Here is a 22,307-nt window from a genome sequence, read left to right on the forward strand (position 1 = left end):
AGTACTGTGAAACAATGAGTATCCTAATCATATTTCTTTCGAATTGAAAAATTACGTTTACTTGGCATACCGGTAATTAATTATTATTCCCCTTCTTAACCTTCTAGTCGTGACCCTGGGTCCCAGGAACCCGGGAAATTTTGGTTTTAGTTATAATTTTGCTTCCGTTTGCTTTACTGTCTATTGTGACCCATGTAAATTCATGTCAGTAGACACTTAAACTTGATGTAGAGTGTTAGTGCTCTGTGACTTGTTGTTTTCGTGAAATGACGTTTCTGGGTCCCAGGGACCTAAGGGTCACGACTAACGTTACTTTTTCGTTCTTCTCAAATGCACATTTTTATGCAATAGTGATTGGATTAAAGCAGTCAATATGTTTATTTTGAACAGAGACTTCGAAGAATGTACAAATAGACTTCTAGATCTCTATTTCAATGACATTAGTGAGGCTAAAATAAATCCATAGTTCAAGATAAGAATACTGACCCTGAGTGGGATGATAGTGAAACCAAGGAACTTCAGGTGATCCCAGGAATACTTAACCTCCTCTAAAAGTGAACTTTATGAGACCTTATATATTTTCAATATTTCTAGTAGTGTTTCATGTGGGTTTTAGGATTTATAACAGTATTCATCACTATAATTTTCATAAGTCTTGCAACGATTGTGCAACATGAAATTGAGGGTAGGGTAAAAACTACCCTAAGAGCGAACTATGACCTTCCAATTTTTTTCCTATTTTTCTAGTAGTGTTGCATATTAGATCCATCATAGTATTCATCACTATAATTTTTTGATCACTTTATATAAAATAATAACCAAACGTTACTTTTCACTACCCTAAAAATGCAAGATTTCACGAATTAATTTTTATAATCATAATAAAGATCGATTTCTGTTTTACCTAACTGCTCAATGCGTTCATCAGTAACCCTTGGACATATTAGAATCATAGAATAACATTATATCTTGAAAAAGTGGGTCCCTGGGACCCAGGGTCACGACTAACGCCAGAAAAAAATAGGGTCATTACTAGAAGGTACACAACAATCATCGAAGTTGCATACTACTCATTGATTTTATTTTATTTCTCAGTTAATTCTACATTGAGAATCAGCATTCAAGTATCCTCAAAGGCTGTCACTATGAAATTCAAAATTCAAACTGAAATGAGCAGTTTTCTAAATCTTCCACTAATATCATCTTACCAGTGTGTTGAACATGCCCAATTTCTTGAGTTCATGTTTTTGTACCTACGATTTTTGTTGTTTGTTTTTCTTCACTGCTCTATTTGAGCAGCCTTCTTGTATTTTTATAATTTGTAATTTTCCCGTGGCTTATTTATTATTATTGTTTTTTTTGTTTTATTTTATAAGCTGCTGTCAAACAGCTGTTTTTTGTTCGAAGCCTCTCGCTGATGACACAACATGCATGATGAGCATGTGTGTACAGTACACACTACTTGTCCTGTCGTTAGAGGGCAACCTGACAGAGGACACACATGTTCACTGAATTTATTCTTAACTTCGTTGTAAGGAAACTACTCACTGGGTTTGTCGGTCTATTCAAGATACATTCTGTGTAGAGTTTGTTTATATCTGATGAAACTAATTTGAAGATTACTGCTCAAACTATACTGACTGCAATGATATTTCTTCAGGTATATTTGTTAGAAGTGAAGACTTTGCTCATATTTTTTTCTCTCTTTTCTCCGATATTTTTCTTCCATTCTTCCTTTTCTCACTCCTCTCCACCCTTCATTCCTTACTTTTATACCCTCTATCAGTCTATAGCTATACTAGTTCTGTGAACAGGAGGCCTCGTGCAGTTATAAACCACAGTCTCTTCTTATACTGTCCATCAGAGTAAATTTCGTCCTGTCCTGTCCTGTTGGGGAGATATCAGTGTATGAACGACTAATGGCTGTTTAGGTTGTTGCTTACAGTCAACATTGCTTATAGTTTGATGCAAACAGCTATGCTACTATCATCAAAAGCTTACCGAATTGGAAGCAGAGAAAAGTCGTGAGAAAATACGATGTTACTCCAAGTTATCAATTGCATGCAATTGATAGTCCACACAACAACTGTTTTTTCACTGAGTTACATCGAAATATTGAATTGCATGTGTCATTGTATGCAATTTATAATCCACTCGACAGCTGATTTGTGAGGATAATCCTATTTATCCTATGCAGTAGAACTCCAATTATCCGAATTAATGGGGACCGGGACCCATTCTGATAATCAAATATTCGGATATTCAGAGTTTTCTTTTAATCAACTTCATATTATAAATTATATTTTCGAACACTTCATACGCTAGATTCAAGTTTATATATTACATCCCTGATTAAGCTGATTTACGACTCACACTGGCGCACAAGGAATCTTCCTTTTGCCGGTGTTTTTGCCTCACCTACTGTACTTATGCATGTGATCATAAATTGAATCTTCATTTTAAAACTATTGTTTGTAATGTAAAGGATATCATTTCGTTATTATATCTAATTAAATAAATGTATGTATCTTGGTTTAAGTGCAGTAGCATATACTTATATTTATTTTTTGTAAAGCTTTTTTGTATTTTGTTTTTGGCAAATAAAATTCATTCATTCATTCATTCATTCAATTGCCATTGGAGAGAAAAAAAGCTGCGTTCTGATATTGCACTAATTTTCTATTGAAGTTAATGAGAGGAACATGATATTTCACATGTTTTATATATAAATTAAATGTACTTATGTACAAGTTTAGAAATAAAAATCTTTTTTAGGACTTTTATAGACTTTTTTGGACAATTTTTTTTTATAATTGTAAAGTGTCCTTCAGCTGTTCCAATCCTAGGCCTAGAATCATGTATTGATCTCAACTTGATTGAAAGAGTTGACTCTATAGATGAAAAAAATGATACAAATTATAAAGTGGATAAGGAAAAACAGGCTATCTATATAAAAAACAAACATGTCTTCGACGGCCTTGGGCGTTTTCCTGATATTTGCAAGATTAAATTGAAAAAAATGCATCCTCAACAATGAGTCCTGCTCGGCGTATCCCACTCAAAATTAAAGAGAAATTTCGAGAAACTTTGGAATCACTGAAGTCAAAAGGTATTATAACCCCAGTTGAGGAGCCTGTTGACTGGATAAATAACGTTGTAGTTGTTGAAAAGCCGGATGGATCACTGAGAATTTGTATTGACCCAGTTGAACTTAATAAATATATAATCAGGGAACGTTATCTCATTCCAACAGTGGAAGAACTAGCACCAAAATTGTCACACAAGAAGGTGTTTACTGTATTAGATATTAAAGATGCATTCTATCATATTGCACTTGATGAGGAGTCCAGTAAGCTGTGTTCATTTAGCACAGGATTTGGAACATACAGATTTTTACGAGCACCATTTGGTTTGTCGTGCTTGCCTGAACTGTTTCAGAGGTTAGTGCACAAATACTTTGGAGATATTGAAGGCATCTCATTTTACTTTGATGACCTTTGCATTGCTAGTAATTCAAAAGAAGAAAATGATATGATACTGACTAAAGTTTTAGAAAGAGCAAAGAAATTTAATGTAAAATTCAACTTCAAAAAATTTCAGTATTGTGTGCCTCAAATAAAATATGTAGGTGTAATATTTTGCGAAAAAGGCATGCTACCCGACCCCGAGAAGATTGAAATAATACAGAAATTTGAAAATCCAAAGAATAGAAAAGATCTACAATGCATGTTGGGAATGGTAAACTACTTAAGACATTTCATCCCAAATATGTCAGAGTTAATATCATCCATGAGAAAACTTCTGAGGAAAGATACTTTATGGGAATGGAACGAAACTCACAGTCAAGCTTTCCAGAGATTAAAACAGGCTATATGCAGTCCTCAAGTATTAAGAGCATTCGACCCAAAGAGCCCAATTGAAATACAATGTGATGCATCGAAGGAATCACTTGGCTTTTGTATGCTTCAAGAAGGAAAACCATTGTACTTTGGATCAAGATCAATGACAACAACTGAAGAATCCTATGCTCAAGTGGAAAAAGAAATGCTAGCCATTTGCTTTGCCATAAACAAACTACACAACTACGTCTATGGCCATGACTCTGTCACTATTTTTACTGATCACCTACCTTTGGTGTCAGTAATGTCCAAGCCAATGGATAGAATTTTGAACAACCGACTAAAAAGGCTCAAACTGAAGTTTATTAATTATACTTTGGAAGTGAAATATTTACCCGGAAAATATATGTTCATTGCAGATTATATTTGTCCCGTACAGGGATCAAAACTACGACCAAAGAGGACCAATCAATGAAAGACTTTATTCACACGCTGGGATCTACAGACGTGAAAATAAGTGAACCTAAGCTAAAAGAATTTGTAGAAAAAACCAAAGAAGATGAAAATCTAAGAGACATTGTATCATATCTGCATGAAGGATGGCCTGACATGAACGCGATAACTGGTGATGTTAAACACTTTTACAGAATAAGAAATGACTTGCAACTGAGTAATGGTTTATTGTATTTTGGAACAAGGTTAATTGTACCTCTAAAACTCCGGAATTTATAATGAGTCGCTTACATGAAACTCACCTTGGCAGTTCGAAGATTAATTCTCTTGTTGATCAGTTCTACTATTGGCCAGGTATATATTCAGATATTCGCAATTTGATATTATCATTTAACATTTGTCGAAGGTTTAAAAAATCAAAAACTAAAGACCCACTGATCAATCACGACATTCCAGATAAACCGTTTTGTAAAATTGCAGCGGACATTGCAGAAGTCGATAGATTGAACTACTTAATTGTAATTGATTATTATTCGAGATGGATTGAAGCATACCCAATCAATAGTAAAAGCAGCTTTACCGTAATTAAAAAATTTAAGGAAACATTCAGCAGATTTGGAATACCTCAAACACTAATAGCAGATAACATGCCATTTAATAGCAGAGAAATGCATCAATTTGCAGAGAATTGGGGATTCAAAATTACCACATCAAGTCCATACCATCCAAAATCAAATTGATTAGCAGAAAAGGCAGTTGGAATATTCAAAACTATGTTTAAAAAGGCAGCTGCAAACAAGCAAGATTTGGAATTATATTTACTAAATCATCGTAATGCTCCCGTAGCTGGATTGGGATATACACCTTCACAGCTTCTTAATAGCAGACATATAAGAACTAAGATTCCCTATACCACATTACGCATTGAATCCAAAAATTATACCTAATGAGATTATCGACAAGATGGCAAAGAATCAATCAATTCAAAAACTTTACTATGATCGTAATGTATCTAAAAACACCGAAGATTTTGTAGTTGGAGAGCAGATATACATGCAGAATATTCATAACAAAGAATGGGAAAAGGGAAGAATAATTGAGAAATTACCACAACCACGTTCATTCCTGGTTAGAAACAATAATGGCGGTGTTCAGCGAAGAAACACAATTCATATACGAAAAATAAAAAGGGGAATATAGGATAATATAAAGTCTCAAAGAGGGAGATGTTACAGATGATATTTATTATCATATGATTTCGATACATTAGTTACCAGAACGTTAATAACAGTCTAGTCTTAAATGTATTAAAAATAAAGATGGTTGGTTGATATTTGGCAAATAAAATTCATTCATTCATTCATTCATTCAATTGCCATTGGAGAGAAAAAAAGCTGCGTTCTGATATTGCACTAATTTTTCTATTGAATTTAATGAGAGGAACATGATATTTCACATGTTTTAAATATAAATCAAATGTACTTATGTACAAGTTTAGAAATAAAAATCTTTTTTAGGACTGTTATAGACTTTTTTTGGACAATTTTTTTCTGAAAGTGATTTGGATAATTGGCGATTCAGATAGTCGGAGTTCGGGTGGTTGGAGTTCTACTTTGGTCTGCTTTTCACTCATATTGGCGTTTGGAGGAGGCTCCTTTTCCTTATATATTATCCTTGAAATACAAAATTTCCAAAAACGTGAAATTCGAATAGGAACATACCTTTCAAATTTCATGAAAATCTATCACTGATTTTCGCCGTAAATGTGGAGAATAAAAACTTAAAAACATAAAAAAATATTGTGACAAAGAGGCCTAGGGACTAGAATGAGCAGGGTAGGAGGAATGGGCAAAAGTTCGAGAGTCACATTGTCACCAGCTGAATGCGGCCAGCCACCCCCTCACTCTGTTCCTCTCACTCCATCTCACTCCCACTTATTCACCATTAGAAGGTTTGAGACTCCTGGAATATTTGAGCACATCCTTTGGAGCTTGATTGACAGGTGGTAAACAGGGACCGTCTCTGGAATAGTCTAGAAAGTTCGCAGCCAGTATTGAAGAGGGACAACTTGGACATGCGAGTCAGTATTGAGTTTATGGTGAATGGAGACAAGCGATGTGTGAATGGACGGTAAAAGTGTAGTGTTTTTGACAGAGTGGACTCTGTGTTCAGTTTTAACCTTTCGGTTGTCGCGCCCTATTCGTATTGTACTTTTTACGTGTTGTACTTTTTACAACATCCAATTTCCCAAGTGTGATGTACTCCTTTTGCTGTCAAAACATATCAATTAATTGTATAATTACTTTACATCTTCTTGGATTATTCTACGCCTATGAACATTTGGATGATCACCATTTCATAGCCCAATAAGGTACACCAAGCAAAGACATCAATTCTGTGTTATTGGTTCGTTTACAGTCTTCCTCTATTCTATGCACTGTCACGACAAAATGGCACCTAAAGACTGAACCATTGCTCGGTTGATACTGCAACTCAGTGGAGTGATGGGGAGAAAGTTTTGGAATGCATAGGTGACTTATTCACTGACATCACCCCATCCAATAGTTTTGTGCAGCAAAAAAACTGACACTGTTGTACTTCTTACTTTCCTTGCCCTATTACCATAGGTAAGGAAAGTATTTCCTTGCCCTATTACCATAGGTAAGGAAAGTATTGCTTTCCGAAAAAAATTAAGGTACCCAAATTTCTAAATTTCTATACGTTTCAAGGTCCCCTGAGTCCAACAAAGTGGTTTTTAGGTATTGGTCTGTATGTGTGTGGGTGTGTGTGAGTGTATGTGCGTCTGTGTACACGATATCTCATCTCTCAAATAACGGAATGACTTGAAATTTGGAACTTAAGGTCCTTACAATATAAGGATCCGACACGAACAATCTCGATCAAATGCAATTCAGGATGACGGCTAAAATGGAGAAAATGTTGTCAAAAACAGGGTTTTTCGCGATTTTCTCAAAAACGGCACCAATGATTTCGATTAAATTTATACCTAAAATAGTCATTGATAAGCTCTATCAAATGCCATATATGTAAAAATTTCAGGAGCTCCGCCCCATCTTTGCAAAGTTTGATTTTAGATTACTAATTATCAGGCTTCAGATACAATATAAACAAAAAATTTCGAGTGGAAAAGATTGAGCATGAAAATCTCTGCAATTCATGTCCAGTAACATTTTCACCTAAAATTTAAAATAAGCTCGAAATTCGAGAAAATGTGATTGATTATTCAATTGCAAACAGAACTGTTGGCAACTGTTGATTATATTGAATGACTAGCCGTCAGGCTCGCTTCGCTCGCCATATCCGTCTAGCCATATTCGTCTGGACCCCCGACTGGATCGTCCAAAGATAGGAGCAGCAGGCTCGCTTCGCTCGCCTGCATTTTTCATTTGAGCATTTTTATCATATATGTTAGAACGATCCAGTCGGGGATCCAGACGAAACGTCTGGCTAAACGGATATGGCGAGCAAAGCGAGCCGGACGGCTAGTAATATAATATTCCCAGGGATAGCTCTGATTGAAGTAGCAGTGCCCAATTAATCTTTCCGCGATAAATGCATTTCAATCTTCAACTTGGTGTCAACCTAACAAAGTCAACTCAACTTAATGCCGACCTGACAAAATTATTAATTTTGTTACCAGAACAACTGTTTCGAAGAGGTACTCTCTCTTGATAATAGTTCTATATTAACATATGGTATGGACATTTTTCAATTATAATTGAGAGAATAAGAAGAATATACATGCTAAAGACGAACTTTAAACCCTTAAAAACCACCCTTACAGTTGAAATATTGCCAAAAGATTTCTTAGTGCGCCTCCAAAGGACCAACTGAACATACCTACCAAATTTGAACGTTTTTGGTCCGGTAGATTTTTAGTTCTCCGAGTGAGTGAGTCAGTCAGTGAGTGAGTGCCATTTCGCTTTATATATATATTGTGAAGTGGTAAATTGCAAATCCTTTATAGAGGATGCGATGTTCTTGATATTTATAAGAGCAGTTGCTAAAGTCCCTAATTTGCGAATAAATTCACAAATAGTTAAGGCCGTCCGGCTCGCAAAATTGCTGGGTTCAAACCGCAGCTTTAGCTCAGTGGTAGATACATGAATTTTCCAAATATAATTAATCACCACAGGGTTCAATGACTGGTGATTAATAATTCTTACTGCTGCCTCTGTGAAGTTCTTGAAGAATACCAATAAGGAAATCAAAAAGACAGTTGATGACTGATTATCAGTAACCATGTACACAATAGAGAATAATAAAGACCAACTATGTTTTTTTCTAGTTGATCCTCAAAACGCTTGTCATGAATACAGGTATTCACCAATTTATCCTTCTGAAATTCCTTAGAACTTACAATGCCAGTTCTTGAAGCTCTCTGGATCCTTATATGATATAACTGGAACCTTATATTAATATAATTATCAATATATTTTTTCTGGCAGACTAATGTGACTATCATCAAAGGATGATAAGTACTGAATGCTCTTAACAAGATCAATATTAATTGATTCCCTAATTTTATATGCTGCTGAATATTTTTTCTTGGTACCAAGACAGCTCAAACTGTATATCACGAGATGAGTTAGAATAAAATAAACTTCTATGATTTTTGTATGCTGACATAAAACACAAAATATATTCCCATAAAACAATATATATAGAATTTTCTTATATCTATAATTTACCTTAAATAAATTCTTTTCTAAAATCTGAATAATTATCACAAGGTTAACTAGCATTCACAATTGTGAGCTTTAAAATTTATAAATATATTATACTTAATACTGATGCTTGGACTTCCAGTCAATTCAGAATTCTACAATTTAAAACCTGTTCGGTCTATAGATTTGATATGACATACTTTGATCAATTAGCAAATAATAATTAATAAAATTGATATTTAAAAAATAAAATCTCAGGGTTTTTAATGAGTTCGTGCCGTGCATGGAAGTAAGCTTCCTACATATATCATATAAATTCATAAAATGTCCTTATAAACTATATTATGATAGCACTTAACACGTTGCTAAATTTCCTTGTCTTAAGTTAATTTATATATATTGCGCTTTGATTAATTCCCCCAACTATGAACAGAAAGGCCTTATAACGAGCTCGTTTGATCTACCACTCACATTAATGATGTTCTTGACGGTCTCGTAGAATGAATTAATTATTTCCAATAATTAATTATGCAGGTCCCTTTCGTCTCTGCTGGGCTCGCCCGTGGTCCAGGTTTCTTATAGATTTCTTTCCGAATTAAAGATATATTTATGGGAATTGGTTACAATTAAGAACTCTTCAACAACACTGAGTTCACAGATAATTAAACATTAATTACAAATATTTCACATTTGAAAGAGGGATAGGCTTGATAATTTAAAAATTTAAAGGAAGAAAGAACCCTAAACTCCATGTGCATCCTTTCAGAACGAGATCACAAGCCAGAAGAAGGTGGTTTTCAGAAAAATTCTATCTCTTCCTTGAACGATTTGTAAGCTTCTTTCTGATTGGCTTTTAATTTAGCAAACTCAATGTAATTGGTTGCTTCAGGATCAGGGCTTCTTCAACTTTATAATAGAAAAAAAATAAATAAAAGTTTTTATATAAATATATGGAGTGATTGTCTTAAACTATTTTGATAAATAAATCGCGATATACGATGTTAACATGTAATATACATTTAGTTTTTTATATGAGTTTTGTATACTCTTGATTTTCGTGCTTTTTAGATTGAAATAAATATTTATACAGCAATAATAATTGTCCGTATTTCTATACATAAACCTTCCTTAATATATATAATACATCTTTTGTGAGTAAACTTTATAATTCAACCTATACTGGTTGATCGAACAATCAGCTGATTCGCTAGGTATTGATTCAAATAACTATCGATTTATTCTAGATCGATTGATTCATTTAAAAGTGTAAATAAACAATTCCAACCTCAATGTACATGCCAACTTTTATTTTTTATAATCTGCCAATAATAAATAAGCCGCTTTATAATTTTTAATTCTGCCAATGGATTCTCATTAGTTGTTGAATCACAGTTATGCATGTTCTTCCTTATCATTTTAGATAATACGATTACTCTTTTATCACTAACAACATTCGATTTCACTTGAGTGGTTCTTTGACTAGGTTATCTTTCTTTTCCATTTTATAACTCTATTAAAGTTCAATAGTTCATTTCAAAAATATTTTGTGGTGCTAAAATACCACGTGACAATATATATATATATTATATATATATATATATATATTATATATATATATATATATATATATATATAGAAAGATTCACTATGAAGAGATAGCAGCCCTCGTATGTCTCCAGCGTTATTGTCCTGTCACCAGCTGGCTCAGATCTTTGTTTATAAATAGACTTGAGATGCGCGCGAACACTAGCGTCAGGTGATCAATTTCCATAACGGCAAGGAAAGTTGTGTGAGTGCGCCACACCAGATTTTTACAAAAGCGCGACTGCCGGAAGGTTAATCTGTCAGTGTTAGTTAATCTCTTGAGAGTTGAAGAAACCATTAAGTTGTTCTGCTAGAGTGTTAGTTTATGTTCAGTGTGAATTGATGGACTTTTGATTGTACTGTAGTAATTTTAATATCGTAGTGAGTCTTATGATCAAGCAATTATTGTTTTCTATGTGTCTGTGAATATTCGTTTAGTCTGTGCCAAAGAGTATTACATTTGAATTATTCCAATAAATAATTAAATTATTAAAAATAATTATAATAAAAATAAAATTATTCAGTATAATTCTCATTTGTAGTTTCACTCAAATAGATCTCGAACCAACCCTGTTAAAAATGTCACAATATTAACATAAAGAGAAATGCCAAACCGCGACTTGAATCAAATACCTAACTTCGCTCAGTCAATTAGAAGGGAAACCATATGCGACTAGGTATTTCCCTGCTTCCCTTTTTTTAAGCACACTTCACCGTGAAGCCTGTTTTTGTATTTTTATTAGAAATTTGTATTTTGATTGTGTTGTTTGGTATTTTGATTTCTCTTGTGTATCTAGTGTTAAATTGAATAAAATGATTGATTATTATTATTAACCTTCAACAGACACACTTGAAAAATTGTAACACAACAGACACTCTGGGGTCTGATGGACTGCCCCATTTTCAGAATTTGAAAATAAATATTTAAACTTATTTTTTTTCACCTTTTTGTTGTATGACTACTTTCTTTAGTCTATTCTGAATACTTTATGATTTAAATTGATTGAAATAATTATATCTTTATTCACTGAGATAAAATTGAATATCATGAAAATGGTAACAAATAAGTATGAAAAAACACGGATTTGAAAATTTTGCTCAATTTTTCTCTTATTACACACATTCCCAGAATTTTGATGGTTATCAATACTACAATATATATACTACTAATATACTATAATGTCTTGAAAAAATAATTCAAATCCTACCTTACATGAAACTTTGAAAATGATGTTTTTTTGTGTTCTCATTTTATGAAAATCAACTGTGTAGCAACTACACACCATCAAAAATATCATCACTATCACTTTCTTAATTTAAAAGTCGCAAAATATTGTCATCTGCGAGACTCATTTTGGAGAAATCAAAGCAGATTACAATACAAGCAGATTACTTCAACACGGCATGCACAAAAACTCAACTTCAAAAGACACACTGGGGTCAGGTAGACCCCAAACGCACAAAAACACGCAATATATCGAAGGGCGATTGTCAACTGTTGGAAATGAGTTGGAAATGACTCTACTTTACAGGAGAGTCAAAATTCCCTAATGGATATATTCATTGAGAAATAATTTTTCGATGGATCCTCTAGACCCCAGTGTGTCTTTTAAAGGTTAAATGTGTAGGTATATCTGAATACCTACTAATATTAATTGCTGTTTTACAGTTGTGCTCCAATGAATAGCGAGGAATATGATGTCAACAAATATGGGACCAAAATTTTCAAGCGCTCAAATTCTGTATATTTCAATGTACCTGTGGGGGAGCAACTCCACGAAGTGACGGCAACTGATTATTTCATCCATTTTGGTGTGCAGGCTTTCAATTGTGAAGTGAAAAAGGTGAATGTTAAAATCTTTCTTATATTTTTGGCCCTTAATTATTTGCCTATATAGTAAGATAGATTCATCTGATTCCATGAACAGTGTAAAAGGTAGGACAGTGTTGGGAAATGAAATGAAAAAAATTCTTGATTAGGCGGAGAAAATGATAGTTAGTGGGAATGATAGGACAACAGTGTTGCCGAATTTCAATTATCGTCTATAGAAGATAGCTATGATTCAACTTGATCCAGTATATCTGGTGATGTAGTTGATGTTTCAAAATAATAATCAATAATTTAATTCATAAATTCTAAATGTAGCAAATGACCCTCTAGCGAATGCAGAGTGACTAGGATCAAAACTTTCAATAGTGAGGTCCGTTCTTATTATAGAAGCAGTATTTGATTGACATTGGTGTTTCTATCCTATGATGATGTAGCAATCTAGTAAATCTAGCTTTCAAATCTAAATGGTAGAGACTAGTCTCTGATAGCCAGAGTAGGCAAGGAACTGTTTGTGTTCTAATCCTATAATATTAAATGAGCAACTTCTGTTTATATGTTTATATGTTTGTATTTCACCGGATCTCGAAAACGGATGTAACGATTCTCACGAAATTCAGGACATAGTAGGTTTATAATAGAGATTCGATTGCACTAGGCCTCATTGCTGGTAAAACTCGCTGAAGGACATTAAAAGGATAATTATTATTCATCCTTGGAAAAACAGCTGATAATAATTATTTCGTCATCTGTTGGTGATGGAAGTGAGTGAGCGAGTTCATGTGTGTGGGACTGTGTCAAAATTATGTCTGAGCTGTTGAACTTTTTTAATCATCCAATCAGGTTCTTATGTCGGTTGCAAAAAAGCCGGGTTATTCTCAATTCTGATTAATTCCAGTGGATCCATCTTTTTGAAATGGACTTCTCTGATTTGGTTCACCTGAAGTTAATCAGGATTAAAATTTAACCGGCTTTTGTGCAACTGGGCCTTTGTGAGGGAAATTTTTGCATTCCTCTGGGAATCAATCTCAATTTACTGTGATTAGATAGAACATTTCTGTATGAATGTTATTATAATTTCTTCTTTCGTAATAAATTTTTTATGCTTTTTTACTCCAGAGCGAAGCTCAGTCCCCGATATTGCAATGTATACTGATTATGAATAAATAACTTGATTCAGTTTTTTTTATTTCATGAAAGATTCAACATCATATCATATATTATAATTATGATTTGTGATTGTCAATGAGATAAATGAGTAATAAATAAATAGCCACAACACTACCAATAAGTCTTTGTCAATAAGTCAATACAATTTTATGTACTATGGTGTTGGAGAAATCCATTAATCCGTATTTAACTTCTTCTCCTTCTTCTTCTTCTTCTTCTTCTTCTTCTTCTTCTTCTTCTTCTTCTTCTTCTTCTCTTCTTCTTCTTCTTCTTCTTCTTCTTCTTCTCCTTCTTCTCTTCCTTCTTTCTTTCTTCGTCCTTCTCCTCCTTCTCCTTTCTTTCTTCCTCCTCCTCCTTATTGGAGCCGAACCATGTGGTGGTGACTGGCAGGCTCTTATATTGTCGATTTCACTCAACTCTCAGCTTCTTCTCAAAACTATTTCATCAAACTTATCCGCACTATCTATCGTTACAGGATGGAACTGAAGAATCGCAACGTTATGTGAAAATTGTGAACTCAATGTCCAGCATCGAGGACAATATTCGTGAGATAAAATACCACAGCGGGGTTTCAGTGTCAATTGAAAAATGTGGAGGTCGAAAATGTATCCAAGTTACCGAGACCAAATGTATGGCAGAGCAAGGAGAAGATCTTGTTCAGTTCAAATGTGACTATGGTATGTTCATTCAATATTATCCATTCAACTTGCAACAGTGAAACTCTTTTTCCAGAAAAAATAGTATTCGACCAACATTGGTGTGATTCAGATCCTTGATTTTATCCTTATCATTCTTATCCTTGTTGTTCTCCTATCTCTCTCCTTTGGTAGAGAGTTAGTGGGGAGGATATTTTTAATATTCTTTCCGAAGAATGGACATTGATATGTCCAAAGCTCGCCAATTTATGTAGATGCATAACAATTTAATTATTATCTATAGTTATTATATTACAAATTGCTTTTTCATATCATATACAGTTCAATAATTATTTTCTTAGTCGTAAATTCATGTATGATTTTGCTGTATTGTAAGCTATTGTATATAAGTGTATAAGCCAGTATATGTAGTAATCTACATAAATAAAGTACTCAATCAATCAATCCTTTGTCATTATAAAGTGGACCTTACTATAAATCAGACCAAATCCAAATTTCTCAAAAGTTTCAATAGAAATAGACTGGATGAACAATGCACAACCATATTAATATAACAGTAATCTATTACAATGTTCATAGAAAGAGTATAATTATTTCGGATTGACCCCATTTTTTTTTTAAGTTAGTCGTGACCCTGGGTCCCAGGGACCCACTTCTTTCATATTGAATATTTAAATATATTTTAAGATAATATAATGTTTTTCTCTGATTTTAATATGTCCAAGGGTTATTGATGAACGTTTTGAGCACTTATGTAAAGCAGAAATCGATCTCTATTATAATTATAAAAATAAATTTGTGAAACCTTGCATTTTTAGGGTAGCGGAAAGTAACGTTTGGTTATTATCTATTTATTATATAAAATCGAAATGGCACTCACTCACTGACTGACTAACTCACTCACTCACTCGCAGAACTAAAAATCTACCGGACCAAAATCGTTCAAATTTGGTAGGTATGTTCAGTTGGCCCTTTAGAGGCGCACTAAGAAATGTTTTGGCAATATTTCAACTTTAAGGGTGGTTTTTAAGGGTTTTATGTTCGTCTATAGCATGTATATTCTTCTCATTCTCTTAATTATAATTGAAAAATGTCCATACCATATGTTAATATAGAACTATAATCTAGAGAGAGTACCTCTTCGAAACAGTTGTTAAAAGGTAACTAAATTAATAATTTTGTCAGGTTGGCATTAAAGTTGAGTTGACTTTGTTAGGTTGGCACCAAGTTGAAGATTGAAATGCATTTATCGCGGAAAAATTGATTGGGCACTGCTACTTCAATCAGAGCTATTCCTGGGAATATTATATTACTAACCGTCAGGCTCGCTTCGCTCGCCATATCCGTTCAGCAAGACGTTAAGTCTGGACCCCCGACTGGATCGTCCTAACATATGATAAAAATGCTCAAATGAAAAATGCAGGCGAGCGAAGTGAGCCTGCTGATCTCATTTTTGGACGAACTAGTCGAGGGTCCTGGCTTGACGGATATGGCGAGCGAAGCGAGCCCAACGGCTAGTTTTATATAAAGAGAACAAAACATTATAGTGATGAATACTATGATGCATCTCACATGCAACCCTACTAGAGAGATAGGAAAAGAATTGGAAGGTCTTAGTTCACTCTTAGGGTAGTTTTTACCCTACCCTCAATTTCATGTTGCACAATCTTTGCAAAACTTATGAAATTATAGTGATTAATACTATTATAAATCCTAAAACCTACATGAAACATTAAAAATATATAAGGTCTCATATAGTTCACTTTTAGGGGAGGTCTAGTATTCTTGGGATTACCTAAAGTTTATTGGCTTCACTATCATCCCACTCAGGGTCAGTATTCTTATCTTGAACTATGAATTTATTTTTAGCATCACTAATGTCATTGAAATAGAGATCTAGAAGTCAATTCGTACATTCTTCGAAGTCTCTGTTCAAAATAAACAAATTGACTGCTTGAATCCAATCACTATTGCATAAAAATGTGTATTTGAAAAAAATGGAAAAAGTTTCGTTATTCGTGACCCTTGGGTCCCTGTGACCCAGAAACGTCATTTCACGAAAACAACAAGTCACAGAGCACTAACACTCTATATCAAGCTTAAATGTCTACTGACATGAATTTACATGGGTCACGATAGACTGTAAAGCAAACGGAAGCAGAATTATAACTAAAACAAAAATTGCCCGGGTCCCTGGGACCCAGGGTCACGGCTAGAAGGTTGAAAGAAGTCGAATATAATTTATCATATTGCAGCTTGACTAGCATAAGTATGAACTTGTGCACTATGGTGGAGTTTATTGCATAAAGTGAGTGAAGAAAGATAGGAGAACAGCATTGCCGACTCTTTGCCTTGCCATTGCCCTCTGTTAATAGAGGATGACTTGTAGTGATATATCTGTTGTAAAATTAACTGTTCATTCTTGTTTGAAATAATCAATTATATTTTATCCATCATGACAACATTAATTTTCAATGATAAAATAATGAATTTTCATAATTGAGATTGAATATTCTGTCAAACTATTATATTTCTACATTGTTAAACCTGATCCGATAAAATTGTGGAGCTAGAAAAGGATAGCGCTTTCTACTTTGTCAAATGATAGACACGGATGACAACATCAATATTAATCAAATACTGTCATTATAATGTGAAACTGTCTTTATACTATAAGGGCAGTTTCCACAGAGTTTGTAGGTTTAAGCTAGAGCTTAAACCAAATCTGGATTTTTTTGGTTTAAACTAAAATTCCGTTTGCACAGTATCAGTTTAAACTCTGTATTGAGTTATTCAAACTCTGGGAAAGTTCAAACCTCCAAAGCAGGAGGTTTAAACCAAATAATTTGGATTAACTTGACATCTGTAAAGATTTGATGGGGAAACAGCTGATAGTAAATTATTTTTTGACGGTTGTTTTAATGCTTCTGTAGAAGATAATAATATTTCAAATTCAAATTCAAATTCAAATTGTTCTATTCATAAAATATTACATATTCACAAAATATAAAAGTGTTATAAATTACATGAATAAATTCTCCCTGCCTGGATGATTTGCCCGTGTGCAGGGAGGAGTCACAAATTATCAGACAGAGGGCAAACACTAGCAATAATAAAATAAATTACAAACTATGAATAATAAATAAATTTGAAAGAAAAATAAGAGAGTTTATTTTAATAGTACATTTTAAAACTAAAGATAGAAAAAAAACAATAAATAAATAAAATAAAAGTGTCAGCTCGACGGCGTTTAAAGGGCTGAGTTGGGAGTGATATAGCTTTATTAGCGTGGTACTGTGTGTAATATTTGAATGTTATTCTGTGTTCAGAACTAGAAATATACATCTATATGGAGAATGTAGAAGAGCCTCCGCAGCATCTGAACCGATGCATTTAAGTTATAGTAAATAATTATTTGAATGTAAAAATAATTATAATGGAGGAATTGATAGGAGTTTTTAATGCGATTGATTTAAATTGGTTTCAATGCGAAGAAATTTTAAACTGACAAAATTTGGGCAAAATCGAATGATTTGAGTTTCTGGGATGATAGAGAATTTTCTTAACGGTTTTGCTTGAGTAAAGCAACTGCCAATCCGGTATTTGATTAAATAAACCACTTGATAGGAAATAAGACAATTTTTAACAGTGGTCTTTGATAAGGAAACATATTTTTAATAACACATAACTGAGATATTTTGCTTTCGAGAGATTTTCAATAAACGAGGAAGACCGTAGTAGATTTGAGCGTAACAAAATCGCTTTTTTAAAAACATTCTAAAATATATATTTTGGTGCCTATTAAATATAAGTTTGTATCTAATAGTAGCCTGATATAGCATTTCATCATTTTTTGAAGAATTTCTTGATCGCTTTTCACTTTTATTACCGTACAGCTTACAGCTCTGTTGATTTTGAACAAGGAAATAGTAGCTACATAACCTCAATTTACTGATTGATGGTTTGTAAACAAATAACAAATTTGCTGTAAAAATTAGCCTTCCCGATATTATAAAAAATGTCATTTTATTACCAACTTAATGCTAAACTAGTTTAACAAACTGGATTAGTAAATGCACTGAGAAAACCGATTCAAGTTTAAACTTTCAGATTAACTCGTACTCGATTAACTTAATCGAGTTTAGCAATCTATAGGCTACTATGCAAACGGCCCTAACTGTCATTAGAACTCACTATTGATGAGGGTACTATTTAAATTTGATTCCTTTTATTAAAAGTAGCCTTGTTATTTATAGTCATTATGTATTATGAGTATAGTAACATTTATGAATGAATTGGGGAAGTATGATATTGATGAAAAATTATAATTTTCCTGTGACTGAAATCTCATTTTCAGCTACTGGAAGACTATACAGGCCTTCAATCATTATTCCAAAGTAAGTATTCATTTAAATACAATAATTAAAATTATTGATGAAACAATCAATATAATCTCTCAAATTGAAATTTATTTGCTCTTTATACAAATTCTTCCATATGATCACATAGTATTTACAAGAAAAAAATATCAATCATACATGAGTACTTGGAGATCACTCGACAAAATGTCTGATTGTGAGCTTGAAATGAAAAGATAATATATGATTTCAATGGAGAAATGATTGTAGCTTAAGAATAAGAACTAAATTATAAAACAACCTTCGCCCATGTGAGGAACCTTCTTCAAGTTTTGTATATGTATATTCTGTATTGTTAGTATTTCCTAAGAAGAAGAAGAATTAAGATAATTTCAAATTTCAAAAAAAACCTTATGAAAAAGGAAGCAAAGACTCACAAAATATTGAGTAAAAATGGAGGAAGTGGGAAACAGTGCATAAGCACAGGCACAGTCCGTATCTACTACAATCATATAATTATATCTATTTAATTACTAGCAGGTAACCCGTGCTCCGCAAGGGTCCAATTAGGAACATGACCTACTGTAACCTTGAAGAATTCAGAATAAGAGAATTTGGAAATTTTGGAGAATTCGAAGTAGTCCTATAACCATCCTCGGTAAATTGAGAATCTATTTGCAAGATTTCATGTCAATCAGTTGAATAGTTCAGACGTGATGATGCGTCATTCGTGAATATCTTATTCCGTACGTGTTTAAGCATTTATTCGTTTATATATTCTACTAGCTGGCCCGGCGAACTTCGTGCCGCCAAATAGTCAATGCATCTCAAGCCAAACTTTAGCTTGATGCAAACCTGAGGAGGCGCGATGCGGCATTTTGCATCCAGGTGCTTCTTGCTTAAGGCTGAGCAAAGGCTAAAAATTAACTTTCTACTGTTGATATTTTTCGATTTGTATACTATCAAGCTATCAAAATTAGAAAGTTTTTTCAGGAAAACATTTTTTTTTCGATCAGTTTAGACGCCCATATCTCAAAAATTAATGGTCGAAAAAAAATGTTTTCCTGAAAGAACTTTTCAATTCTGATAGCTTGATAGTATACAAATCGAAAAACTTTGAAAAATACTACCAGTAGAAATTTTATTTTTAGCCTTTGCACAGCCTTAATGGTTTGAATGGAAGCACTCACACACACTTCGTCAATTGTAGGGACGTTGAAACGTCTTGGGTGTTGTCCGTCAAGTGTCTCATCAGCTCTGATGACAATTTTTTGGTAATCGGATGACATACGGTCCAGTGCAGTCTTCAATGATGCAATCAATGCATTGTGTTGATTAAAAAATATTTGGAGTTGATCAACAATTGGCCTTTTTACTGAAGTGTTGAGTGTTGTGCTGATTGACTTGTTTTTCTGAATCGCCCATAGAATAAATTTTCAAAAATTTGAAGTCACTATCTGTCATTCGTAATACGGAACCAGTTGGGTGATAAATTTGTCCCTGAATTTTGAAAGTAGGCATAAATGTATCCTGAACAATTTTTGTCGCCCAAATGATGTCATTTGAAAGCAATTGATACAACAGCTGGATATTTCTCAAAAAAAATGTTTAGAGCCTGCTCCTTTTCCGGAAACCAATGAATGAAGTGGTTCTGGTGGTGGAGTCAATTGAAACAATGGCGCAAAACAATCCGGATGCTTCATTTTTATACTTTTATGCCCCACATTACTGACAGACAATGTTCATTGTGCCAATAGCAACAATTTACAGTGAACTGTACTCGATTGCCGAGATATAGTTGAATGCAGCTCGATGGGAATTGAATGGTATATCTCCTTGCTGCTGATATTCCCATGCATGTTTCAAATTTACAGCATTTTGAGTTCTACGACCCAAGTTTGGACGCCGTTCGTACCGTGGCATTATAAAGAAGAAGAAGAGAAGAAGAAGACGATGATGATGATCATGAAGAAGAAGAAGAAGAAGAAGAAGAAGAAGGAGAAGGAGAAGAAGATTATGAAGAAGTTGAAGATGAAGGAGAGGTGGGAGAAGAATAAGAAGAATACGATGAAGAAGAAGAAGAAGATGAAGAAGAAGAAGAAGAAGAAGAATAAGATGAAGAAGAAGAAGAAGAAGAAGAAGAAGAAGAAGAAGAAGAAGAAGAAGAAGAAGAAGAAGAAGAAGAAGAAGAAGAATAAAATTATGAAGAAGTTGAAGATGAAGGAGAGGTAGGAGAAGAATAAGAAGAATACGATGAAGAAGAAGGGTGAGGTTGGTCAGTCCACAATATTATTTGAATACATTTGTTCCAAGTTCAATATTATCCTTTATAGATGTATGGTCAAATTAATTTCTATTTTTTGCAGTATGAAGGATAAACATCTTAACCGGAGGGAGAGAACAATTGCTGGATATCTGTTTAAGAGTGAGGAAGAGGGAAATGTGACCATATCTGAGGAGGGGGAATCGTTCAGGATAGGCATCAATGAGAATCCTTCTGGATTTGATCCAACAACTCCTCCTCAACCATCGTCTAGACTTATTAATGTCGAGTGAGTATATTTCTATCATATACAAAACATGCCTAGAATACTTCAGCTTTATCACAATAATGCTTCTATAGTGAGAACCATGTTATAAAAGTAGTGGAGGAAGATGGGAGAACAGTGTTGCTGATTCTCTACCTTGCCACTGCCTTCTTTAAAGGATAGCTCATACTGGTATGCCTATAAATCCGATGGAAAATTATCTGCTCTTTCGTGTTTGAAACAATCGATTATATTTTTTTCTCCTATATTGAATATTTAGTTATTTATTTACATTGTTTATACAAATACTTAACATGAGGGAAGGCACAACAGGCTCATGCCCAAAACTGTCCCATTTCCAATTTATACTATACTGTCCAAATCAAAATGTTGGTTATGTCATTTTCACTTTTCAAAATACAATTTATGCTCTCCAATACTCAGACAAACGAGCAAATTTTGAATCAAATAGATACTGTTAGAGTCTGGAATTGAAAGATCTACAATATTTTATATTGTCAATCAATTCTATTTCTATATTTTTGGAAAAACTATCCTGCAACGTTGTTAGTAACACTTATATAGTGGGGTCCACGTTATAATAGCAGTGTTCAATTAGCAATTGTATTGCTATCCTTGTCTATCATTCAACAAAGCGGATAGTGCTATCTCTTTCTAGCTTAGCTCTGTTGCCAGATCGTCTTTTAACAATGTAGAATTGGTGAATTGATTAACAAAATATTTCATCTTAATTATGAAATGATTAAAGAATATAATCTTTTGTTTGGTAAAATATAATTTATTTCTTTAAACAAGAATGAACATCTAATATTACATCAATAAACCGGTATCAGTTACCCTCCATAGAAGGCATTGACAAGACAGAGGTTCAGCAACGTTGTTCTCCTATCTCTCTCCACTGCCATTATAACGTGGACCTAACTACAGTAACATCTACTCACATATTCAACACTTCGAACAGAAAAGTTTGATCTGTCAGATTTTCATGTACTAATTCATTTCATAATTATTTTTATACGAAGATCCAAATTAAATGCTGTAATTCACCCTGAAGACTTCTGCTACTGCAAATATTGAAAACAGGGTAAACAGCTAGAATTACATCTGCAATTTATTTCATTTTTGTATGATTCATAGGTATTTTTCAATCTGAATAACTTTGAAACGGTTTGAGCTGATATC

At 33.5% G+C, this 22,307-nt stretch overlaps 1 protein-coding gene across 3 annotated transcripts in view; it reads left to right on the forward strand.

Annotated features, from left to right (window-relative positions):
- LOC111050857 overlaps positions 1 to 22,307 on the forward strand; it is a 201,553-nt gene that overhangs the window by 30,097 nt on the left and 149,149 nt on the right. For all 3 annotated transcript variants that reach the window (XR_005572881.1, XR_005572882.1, XM_039440722.1), the window contains 4 exons: positions 12,234 to 12,408; positions 14,038 to 14,239; positions 18,576 to 18,615; positions 20,943 to 21,128. The gene's annotated coding sequence lies outside the window, so the exon portion shown is untranslated. Of the gene's footprint in view, positions 1 to 12,233; positions 12,409 to 14,037; positions 14,240 to 18,575; positions 18,616 to 20,942; positions 21,129 to 22,307 lie in introns of those variants that run through there.

Source organism: Nilaparvata lugens, chromosome 14 (assembly GCF_014356525.2).
Source record: "Nilaparvata lugens isolate BPH chromosome 14, ASM1435652v1, whole genome shotgun sequence".
Lineage (NCBI taxonomy): Eukaryota > Metazoa > Arthropoda > Insecta > Hemiptera > Delphacidae > Nilaparvata > Nilaparvata lugens.